The sequence below is a fragment of the Salvelinus fontinalis genome, chromosome 22 (assembly GCF_029448725.1).
Source record: "Salvelinus fontinalis isolate EN_2023a chromosome 22, ASM2944872v1, whole genome shotgun sequence".
Taxonomy (NCBI): domain Eukaryota; kingdom Metazoa; phylum Chordata; class Actinopteri; order Salmoniformes; family Salmonidae; genus Salvelinus; species Salvelinus fontinalis.
In genome coordinates, this window is record NC_074686.1 from 492,544 (window position 1) to 502,929 (window position 10,386).

Sequence of the window (10,386 nt, forward strand, 5' to 3'; positions counted from 1 at the left end):
CACATGTGAGTGAGGGGAGTCTTCTAAAAGCAGTAGTTGTTTAAAACATTTAGACAAAATCATAGGACTACTTGGTTTGTTGAGATATGGCCATAACACTGCCATGACAAAAGGGTTGACAAAATGTTTAATTATTCAAAAGTAGATTTTAAATAGTCCAGACAAATATAACAAGTGTTGTACGATTGGGTTGAAGACAATAACTATTATACGTCATTAATTTATTTTGTACTTTTTATTTATTGTTTTTGTGCTGTGTCATTTTCCTGAAAAAACATCATACCACAGTCAAGACTGTCCTGTCCATACATATATCGTGGAGACTACGTGGCTATGGTTGCCTAGCAACCGCTAAAACCCCCTTCCTCTCACAGCGTTGTAAGTTAATTGGCCTGTGTTGGTTGCTGTGGCAATACTGCCTGTGATGGTTGCCATTAGCAATTTTATTTTTGACCGTTGCCTTTATTCACCATGCTCAACTGCATGGCGAGTTGCTGTGGCGACCATGAATTGTGTTTGGTGCATTGTGAGTTTCCTCTATTATTTTGTCCTGTTTTGCAAACACTGATCAATTATACTGTCACTGTACTTGAGATTTTGTAAGCAATTGATTATCATGACATGCTATTATATTTGTTTGTAATATAAGTATTTTATTGCGCAGAGCAATATTAAGCATTAACCCTAAATCGAACATGGATATAAATATTTCCTTTGATGGATTTTGTTTTTGATTAGTTTCCTTTTGGTTGTTTGTCATGATTATCATTCTTACATATCCCCCGTGTTTAGTTGGTTGGTGTTTTAGTTTCCGGGAGAGCAGGGTTTTTGTGAGGTTGTAATTGAATCCAAGTGACTTTGTGCCTGAACTTTGTTTGTTTTTGGTATGACTCGTTGTGAGAATAAGTATGTGTAGCCTACCTACAAATTAGTGACATAATGATGCTGTGTGCATATGTGTACCTGTGCAGATCCACATAAAGTACTTGTGTGTATTAATACATAAAGTTGTGTGTACCAAGTGAGACACTAACATTTCATGTGAGAGTTTTGGGTGAAATTGTATGTTGTCATTGTGACACATCACACGTGCTGCTGACTGAGGTACAGCATTCCTCTGTAGGAATTCTGGGTTACTACGAAATTCCAATCAAACAAAAAGCCATAGGCTACGGTCTCATGTGCAACCTTTGATATAACTGCTTATTTAAGAGGAGGAGTTTGAAAATCGTCCTCTGTTATCTTTTAAAATGATTGAATAAGAATTGATCTTTTTTGACTCAATTGTTTGGTCAATGAGATTGAACATTAGACTTGAGTATTAAGAAGAGAACAACAAAAAAATACCGCCCAGAATTCCTATTGTGCATGTTTGGAATTTATTTGCCTGCCAAAACAAGACAAAAAAAATGTTTTAAATAAGAAATGCACATCAATGCAGCAGTATGGTTGTCACTGTATGAGTTGCATGTACCCTAGGCGTGCTTGTATAGTTAAAAATGAGGACATCCATGTGATATCTGTGTAACCAACGTGTTTGAAGATGTTTCTCCCACACTGAAGAGTGTGAACATATTAAATATACAGTGGAGTCAGAAATGATTGACACCCTTGATAAAGATGAGGAAAAATTACTGTAGAAAATATATAATTCAAATACTGATCTATATTCTATGCTCCCCAAAATTTGAAAATGTTATTATTTTATACTAATACTGCTCAGTGAAATAGATTTTGTTTAACAAGTAATACTTTTTTTTCCTTAAGAAAAGGTAGGGGTTTAAGTGATTGACAGACCTGTTTTCAAAACCTTTCAATACCTCACCTTGCGAGGATACCGTCACTGAGCCTTTAAAAAAAATGTTTTATGAGTTGGAGGACACATTGGGAGGGATCTTAGACCATTCATCCATACAAAATGGAGATGATCCTTGATATCATTAATATGCGCTTATGGACTGCCCTCTTCAATTCGAACCACAGGTTTTCAATGGGTTTCAAGTCCTGAGACTGAATCAAAATATTGATTTTTGGCAAATTTAACAATTTATTTTGTAGATTTAGATGTGTGCTTGTGATTGTCTTGCTGGAAGATCCACTTGCGGACAGGTTCCAGCCTCCTGGCAGAGGCAACCAGGTTTGCCTGGTTGGGTAATGTTTATGATGCCGTTAAACTTAACAAGGCTCCAGGACCAGTTGAAACAAAATAGCTTACGTGTAGGCCTTGTCAAAGAAGTCAACGGCATCATGAGCTTTACCCAGTACCAGGATATTTTAGCTAAAATCCTGGTTGACTCTGCCAAGAGGCTGAAACTTGGCCACAAGTGAATCTTCCAGCAAGACAATAACCCCAAGCACTGAAGTAAACATCAAAATGCACAAAGAAATGGTTAATTGACCCCAAAATCAAAATTTGACAATGGCCATCTCAGTCTCCAGACTTGAAACCCATTGAAAACCTGGGGTTTGGTTTGAATAGAGTAGTCCATAAGTGCAGACAAAGGATATCAAGGATCTGGAAGGATTTTGTATGGATGAATGGTCTAAGATCCCTCCCAATGTGTTCTCCAACTCATACCACATTTTAGAAAAAGGCTCAGCGACATTATCCTCGCAAAGTGAGGTATTGAAAACAGGGGTGTCAATCATTTTGACCCCTACCTTTCTGAGGAAAAGAAAAATGACTAAATCTTTCTCTGAACAATTGTATTAGTATAAAATAATAGAATTTCCCCATTATTTTGAGCATACAATACAGCTCAGTGTTTGAATTCTTTAATTTATACAATCATTTTTGCTCTTTATCAAGGCTGTCAATAATTTCGGACTCCACTGTATATGCTCATCTAAACTATTTGAATATTTGTATTCATCCTCTCTCTTTCTTTCTGTCTCTCTCTCCCAGGGAAGATATGAGTTCTATCAAGAAACTACTTCCAGCATTTTGGTTTCGACCAAACCGTATAACAAAGGAGCAACAACACTTCTCGAAAAATAAGATAAAATATACAGTGGGCTCCAAAATTACTGGCACCCCTGACTGGCAATGCACAAACAATGCTTAAACAAATATAAACAATATAATTATAGAGAAACTCAAAATACCAACATGAGAAATACTGTACTTTATTAATGTTTCAATGGAACCAACCAAAATAATTGATTGATTTAATTAAAAATCAATGTCCTCCAAATCAAGGTTTCACAATTAATGGCACCCTTAAAGGTTATTGTAAATAACATCTACCAAAATTAAACCACAAATTAAATTCCACTTATTTAAGTTTATCTAAGTCTTAAGGAAATATATTGAGCCATTACATCACTTCCTGTTTCACTAGGGTATAAAAATGAGGTAACACGCATGCAATATCCCGCTGTCATCCAACACCATGAAGAAAACAAAAGACCTGGCAGTTCAAAAGAGACAGATGGTCATAGACCTTCATAAATCTGGTAATGGCTACAAGAAGATCCACAAACGATTGAATATACCACTGAGCACTGTCAGGGCAATTATTAGAAAATTCGAAAGACATGGAACAGTTGAAAACCTCACGGATAGAGGACACAAATGCATTTCGCCCCCCAGGATAGGGAGGAGGATGGTGAGAGAAGCAACAAAATCCCCAAGAGTCACTGTGAAAGAATTGCAGGCCTTGGTGGCGTCTTTGGGTCATCAGGTTTCAAAAAGCACCATCAGATGCCACCTCCACATCCACAGGCTCTTTGGAAGGGTTCCCAGAAGAAAGCCCTTTCTGACCCCAAGACACAGATGCAAGCGCTTGGAGTTTACCAAACGTCATTTAAATTATGACTGGAAGAAGGTGCTCTGGTCAGATGAGACCAAAATTGAATGTTTTGGTCAGATACAGCATCGGCATGTTTGGCGTCGAAACAGAGATGCATACAAGGAGAGGCACCTCATACCCACTGTGAAATATGGAGGGGGGGGTCATTGATGTTTTGGGGCTGTTTTAATTCCAGAGGTCCAGGGGCACTGGTTAAGATTGATGGCATAATGAATTCCACCAAGTATCAGGCAATTTTGGCTGACAATCAGGTTGCCTCTGCCAGAAGGCTGGGACTTGGCCGTAGGTGGACTTTCCAACAAGACAATGACCCGAAACATACCTTAAGGTCCACACAGAAATGGTTCTGTGACAACAAAATCAATGTTCTGTCATGGCCATCTCAGCCACCGGACCTCAATCCAATCGAAAACCTGTGGGCTGAGTGGAAGAGGGCAGTTGATAAGCGCAAACCCAAGAATGTGAAGGATCTTGAAAGGATCTGCATAGAAGAATGGTCCAAAATCCTTCCAAATGTGTTCCTTAACCTTGTCAGGAAAAGACTCCATGCTGTTATCCTTGCCAGAGGTGGTTGCACTAAGTAGTAAATGAGGAGTGCCAATAATTATGAAACCTTGATTTTGGTTAAATTTATTTTGTATTAAATAATTGAATGATTTTGGTTGGTTCCATTGAAACATTAATTAAGTACAGTATTTCTCACATGTTGGTATTTTGAGTTTCTCTATAATTATATTGTTAATATTTTTTTAAGTATTGTTTGTGCATTGCCAGTCAGGGGTGCCAGTAATTTTGGAGCCCACTGTATGCATCTTCTAAAAATCAGCAACAACAGAATAAAACAAATGTGGTGGGTGGTTCGGAGTACATATACCATTCCACAGCTGGATTCAGTCATTATGTACAGTACCAGTCAAAAGTTTGGACACACCTACTCATTCAAGGTGTTTCTTTATTCTTGCCATTTTCTACATTGTAGAATATTAGTGAAGACATCAAAACTATGAAATAACACACATGAAATCATGTAGTAACCAAAAAAGTGTTTTATACTTGAGATTTTTCAAAGTAGCCACCCTTTACCTTGATGACAGCTTTGCACACTCTTGGCATTCTCTCAACCAGCTTCATGAGGTAGTCACCTGAAATGCATTTCAATTAACAGGTGTATCTTGTTAAAAGTTAATTTGTGGAATTTCTTTCCTTCTTAATGCGTTTGAGCCAATCAGTTGTGTTGTGACAAGGTAGGGGTGGTATTCAGAAGATAGCCCTATTTGGTAAAATACCAAGTCCATATTATGGCAAGAACAGTTCAAATAAGCGGAGAGAAATTACAGTCCATCATTACTTTAAGACATGAAGGTCAGTCAATCTGGAAAATGGCAAGAACTTTGAACGTTTCTTCAAGTGCAGTCGCAAAAACCATCAAACGCTATGATGAAACTGGTTCTCATGAGGACTACCACATGAAAGGAAGACCCGGAGTTACCTCAGCTGCATAGGATAAGTTCATTAGAGTTAACTGCACCTCAGATTGCAGCCCAAATAAATGCTTCACAGAGTTCAAGTAACGGACACATCTCAACATCAACTGTTCAGAGGGGACTGCATGAGTCAGGCCTTCATGATCTAATTGATGGTTTGGGATGAATTGGACTGCAAAGTGAAGGAAAAGCACCCAACAAGTGCTCAGCATATGTGGGAACTCCTTCAAGACTGTTGGAAAAGCATTCCAGGCGAAGCTGGTTGAGAGAATGCCAAGAATGTGCAAAGCTGTCATCAAGGAAAATGGTGGCTACTTTAAGGAATCGAAATTCTAAAATATAATTTTGATTTGATAAACACTTTCTGGTTACTACATGATTCCATGTGTTATTTCTTAGTTTTGATGTCTTCACTATTATTCTACAATGTAGAAAATAGAAAAATTAAGAAAAACCCTTGAATGTGTAGGTGTCCAAACTTTTGACTGGTACTGTACAAACTGTACTGTCAGCTACAAGGTCTACATGAAAAAGTATATCACTTATTCTTATGAACAGGGTTTCACTGTATAGTGTGGTTTGTGGTCCATAACTTAAGAGGGAAGGGCAATGTATGGGGATGGAGAAGTAGGATGGTAACATTATTGGGGGAAAAATGCTATTCTGTATGATTACCATTGGTCGAATTGGTATGTAGATTTAGTTTATTATTTGAAATTAAAGACGAGGAGTAATTAAGCAAGAAGAACAATCAACTTCTTCTCACTGTACATATCTTTGTTTTAAATGGAGTCAAATAATGAAAACATGTGTAAGTTATTACAACCACTACTATTGTTATTGGCATAGGGGTGTGAGGGATGGGAATTGGGTGGAATTTTTGTATCTTAATTTTTTACTTTTAATGTATTTGTTATGCAATTGAAGGGGGAGATATGGCTATTTTTTATTTTAGAAAATAGAATATTCCTGTGGTCTACAGTACAAGACTATGGATACACGTATTGTAGAATTTGTAATTACATAAATGTAATTATCAAAATCATAATTGTTTCATTATTTATTCTCTACAATTGCTGTTTTAAAACATATGTCTAAGAAAAATAAAGTACAATTTCGAAAATGATGTGTGCATGGTGTGTAACACAGAGCTGTGGGTTTTTATATATACAGTTGCGGCCAAATATATAGACACCCTTGCACTTTTCTTAAATAAGAAATTGAAAAAAACGTTTGGTTTCCACACGTTGTTGGATTTGGAACATTGCAGAACCAAATTTATTTTTGTAAGCTTAAGTTTACAATTTAAATTTAGAAAATAAAGAAAATAGATTGTACTAAATTATTGTTACCCTGGAACTAGTACTTGATTGCACATATTTTGGCCAAGATACAGTAAATGCCAACAAATGCACCCTCCCTACAATCAAAGATGGGGGAGGTTTGATAATGCTGTGGTGTTTCGTTGTTGCCTCTGGTACTGGGGGTCTTGAATGTGTACAAGGAATCATGAAATCAGCAGATTATCAGTCCAATATTCAACCCAGAGTCTAAAAACTGGGTCTCCATTGAAGGCTGTGAGTCTTCCAGCAGGACAATGACCCCCAACACATCACAAAGCACCCAGGAATCGTTAAGAAGAGATACTGGACTGTTTTGGAATGGCCAGCTAAGAGTCCAGATCTGAATCACATCCAAAACCTATGGTGAGATCAGAAAACAGCAGTTGGTGGAGGGCAACCCTCAAATATTGAATAATTAGATCAATTTGGTGTTGAAAAGTAGGCCAAATTGTCAGTAGAAAGGTGCAGCAAGCTCATTGATGGCTACAATAAGCATATGTCTGCAGTTGTCATGGTTAAGGATGTGCAACCAAGTACTAGCTCCGGGGTGCCAATAATTTTGTTCAAGCCATTTGCCTTTATTTTCTCAATTAAAAATTGTAAACTTAAATTTACAAAAAATAATATAGGTTTTGTGTGGTGACCAAAAGTTGTATTTTCAATTTCAAATTATTTTACAAGAAATAGGGAATTATTTGCCTAGTTAAAAAGGTTAAATGAAAAAAGAAAAAGAAAAAGACATTTAAGAAAAGTGCAAGGGTGCCAATATTTGTCTGTGACTATATACCTTGAAAGATGTATTTTCTGACTTTCACTTTACTCTAGTACCCCTTTCATACACAGACAAAAATCCCACTAATTTTTACCATGCCTGCTTTTGATATATCGGAAAGGGACAGGGGGTCATGATTCCTGCATTTTTACAGACCCTGTAACCAAAATACAGGTATTGGGTCTGTGTGAATGGTTCTCAGCTTTTTTTTTTTGCAAGTAAATTCATTAAGACTTCCATTGTTTAACACCTCCCTAATTTGAAAAGCAAACTGCTCCCATGGTTTAACAACTCCCCCCCCCCACCCCTATCAATTTTGCTACGCACTGATATGTATAAATAGGGAATACCTGCAAGAACGTGGTAAATAAGGGCCTGCTTGAAAGGAGGTCATGTAAACATTGCCTTACATTTTTTACAGGTAATATACCACATCTTCTGTCTGAAATGGGTATATCAAACCACATGTTGGTAAATGTTAAATATTTGCTGTAAAATATTTTCTTGGATGGATGCCTGCTTGTCATTTGAAAGAAAGTCCAATTTATATGGCTCCACAGGCACACAAAAAACACCTGAATAGTTACTGTCATTGGGTGGAGGACAGTATTTTGTTCTGAGATCACCTGGAGTTTGCTGCACTACAGGGCCCAAGAAGTAGAGCATTCTAGTCATCGCAATAGAACTGTGAAGTGCGGAGAAATATGCTGCAAAGGGTAACACCCAGGCTACTGCTAAAAGGTAGCTTACTTCACCATTGGGTCGTTCCATGTCAGTCATGACATCCACCATCTCAAATTGTTCTGAAACTGTTTCTGTAGTTAGAAACACTTAAGATTAGCATTCCCGCAACGTTATTCTGTTGAAATATAATTTGATCTGAAAAAAATCAACTAATTGATTGCGCCCAAATTGACCATTTTAATTTACAGGATTCAGATAATATTCAATAAATACTGTACCTAAAATTCTATTTGGAGCAAACTTTTTTCTAACAATGAGTAAGACATGAGGAATCCAAAGAAATGGTCAGACACCCCCCACGCCATTCCCACATGAATCGTATAAATTAAAGTGGCCAATTGGGTGCAATCAATTATCTTAATTTCTTAGAGATCAAATTATACTTCAACAAAATTGTTGCAGAAATGCTAATCTTATCTGTTTCTAACAGAAACTATTTCAGAATCATCTGAGATGGTGGGTGTCAAGCCTCTTTTTTGTGCTTTTTGAGGTTGCAATATATTGCAATATTGCAATATAGTAAGACACAATTTAAGGATTATTGTATTAGGGGTATACAACACAGATTCCCATTGGCCTAGACCTAACGTATCTAGATCGAACCTCCAGCGGCATAGCTAAACTAGTTTGTACTGGAGGTCGATCCGATGGTCCATTGAAAGCATGGCAAACTTATTTTCAACCAACGTTAACCTGGCAATACTTTCTTCATTCTTGATTTGCAAGTTATCAGTGTCTGATAAACGTCTGTTTCTAGTTCCAGGAGGAACTCCAAAAACCTGAGAATATTCTGAAAAATATAATTTTGATGGACCTAGTCATTTGTCAGCAACGTGGCCATGTGTAGGAGAAGATAACATGTCACACAGCACAAACTAAACAACACAAACAAAGACCTATACACATGCAGGAGGCATTTCTCACTCTGTACAAAAATATATTATTTTTAATTTTATTAAATGTTTTACTTTTACCCATTTTTCTCCCCAATTGGTAGGTACAGTCTTGTCCCATCGCTGCAACTCCCCTACGGACTTGGGAGAGGCAAAGGTCGAGAGCCATGCGTCCTCCGAAACACAACCCTGCCAAGCCGCACTGCTTCTTGACACACTGCTCGCTTAACCGGGAAGCCAGCCGCACCAATTTGTTGGAGGAAACACCATCCAGCTAGTGACCGAAGTCAGCTTGCAGGCGCTTGGCCCGCCACAAGGAGTTGCTAGAGCGCGATGGGACAAGGAAATCCCGGCCAGCCAAACCCTCTGCTAACCCAGACGACGCTTGGACAATTGTGCGCCGCCCCATGGGTCTCCCGGTCACGGCCGGCTGTAACACAGCCTGGGATCGAACCCGGGTCTGTAGTGACGCCTCAAGCACTGTGATGCAGTGCCACTTCTTTATATTTCCTTGTTATCGGAGTTCTACCTGCAACTGGAAACAGGCGTTTATATGACACCAGTGCCTTACAAATCGAGAAATAAGGAAGTATCACCAAGTAAAGGTGAAAAATTGGCCCCTATCCATAACCCATTCTAAGCTAAAACCCTGTACAAAGTATGCCTACGGGAATCTAAGTAGCGCTATAGCAACTGTTTTTTCACTCATATTGCAGCCTTGCCTGTCTACCCAGACTATGCTGGTAAAGCAGCTTTTTGAAAATGAGTAATTGGCTTTGATACTCTGATTGGTTAGAGATGATCCAATCGCTGATGACTTTGTTTTGTACAACGCCCCTCCTCACTATAAACCACTTCAATGATGGTTGTCTGACTAAAGTATGTAGCAAAGAGAGCAGTGGAATAATTTAGTTTGAGTTGTCATGTTAATTGCCGTTTAGATAATAGGCTACAATTAATTTAAAGACTTTGTCTAATAATGTGATTCATTCTAGCTCTAACACCAACAATTTGTTTCATAGTCATTTATTACAGGTCAGCCCCACAGATACTCAGCAGATCTTCAGATAAAATGTACACAGGTCAGTGCGTGAAGACAGAGATTGCCTGTTATGGAAATACGCGGGAGGGGCGAGATCAGGTGGGACCATTCTAGCCAATGAGAAGGCTTATACGCGTGTGAACGGTGTAGAGATAAATAGTTTTTTGTTGACAAAATTCGACACTCATTGACTTCCATACAAAAAAATCTCTCACTTCGTAAACTTATTTTTCTTCGACAGATTTTGGGCGGAGTAAAACCTCTTGCTTCGCCTCTTCCTATCTGATGTAGCCTAG

At 38.1% G+C, this 10,386-nt stretch overlaps 1 protein-coding gene across 7 annotated transcripts in view; it reads left to right on the forward strand.

Annotated features, from left to right (window-relative positions):
• Positions 1-6,419, forward strand: part of LOC129819504 (CUGBP Elav-like family member 3) — a 41,773-nt gene extending 35,354 nt beyond the window's left edge. For 6 of the 7 annotated variants that reach the window (XM_055875822.1, XM_055875821.1, XM_055875820.1 and 3 more), the window contains one exon: positions 2,906-6,419. The gene's annotated coding sequence lies outside the window, so the exon portion shown is untranslated. Of the gene's footprint in view, positions 1-288; positions 379-2,905 lie in introns of all 7 variants that reach the window. The other variant, XR_008754098.1, reaches the window with a different exon arrangement.
• The last annotated feature ends 3,967 nt before the right edge of the window (positions 6,420-10,386 follow it).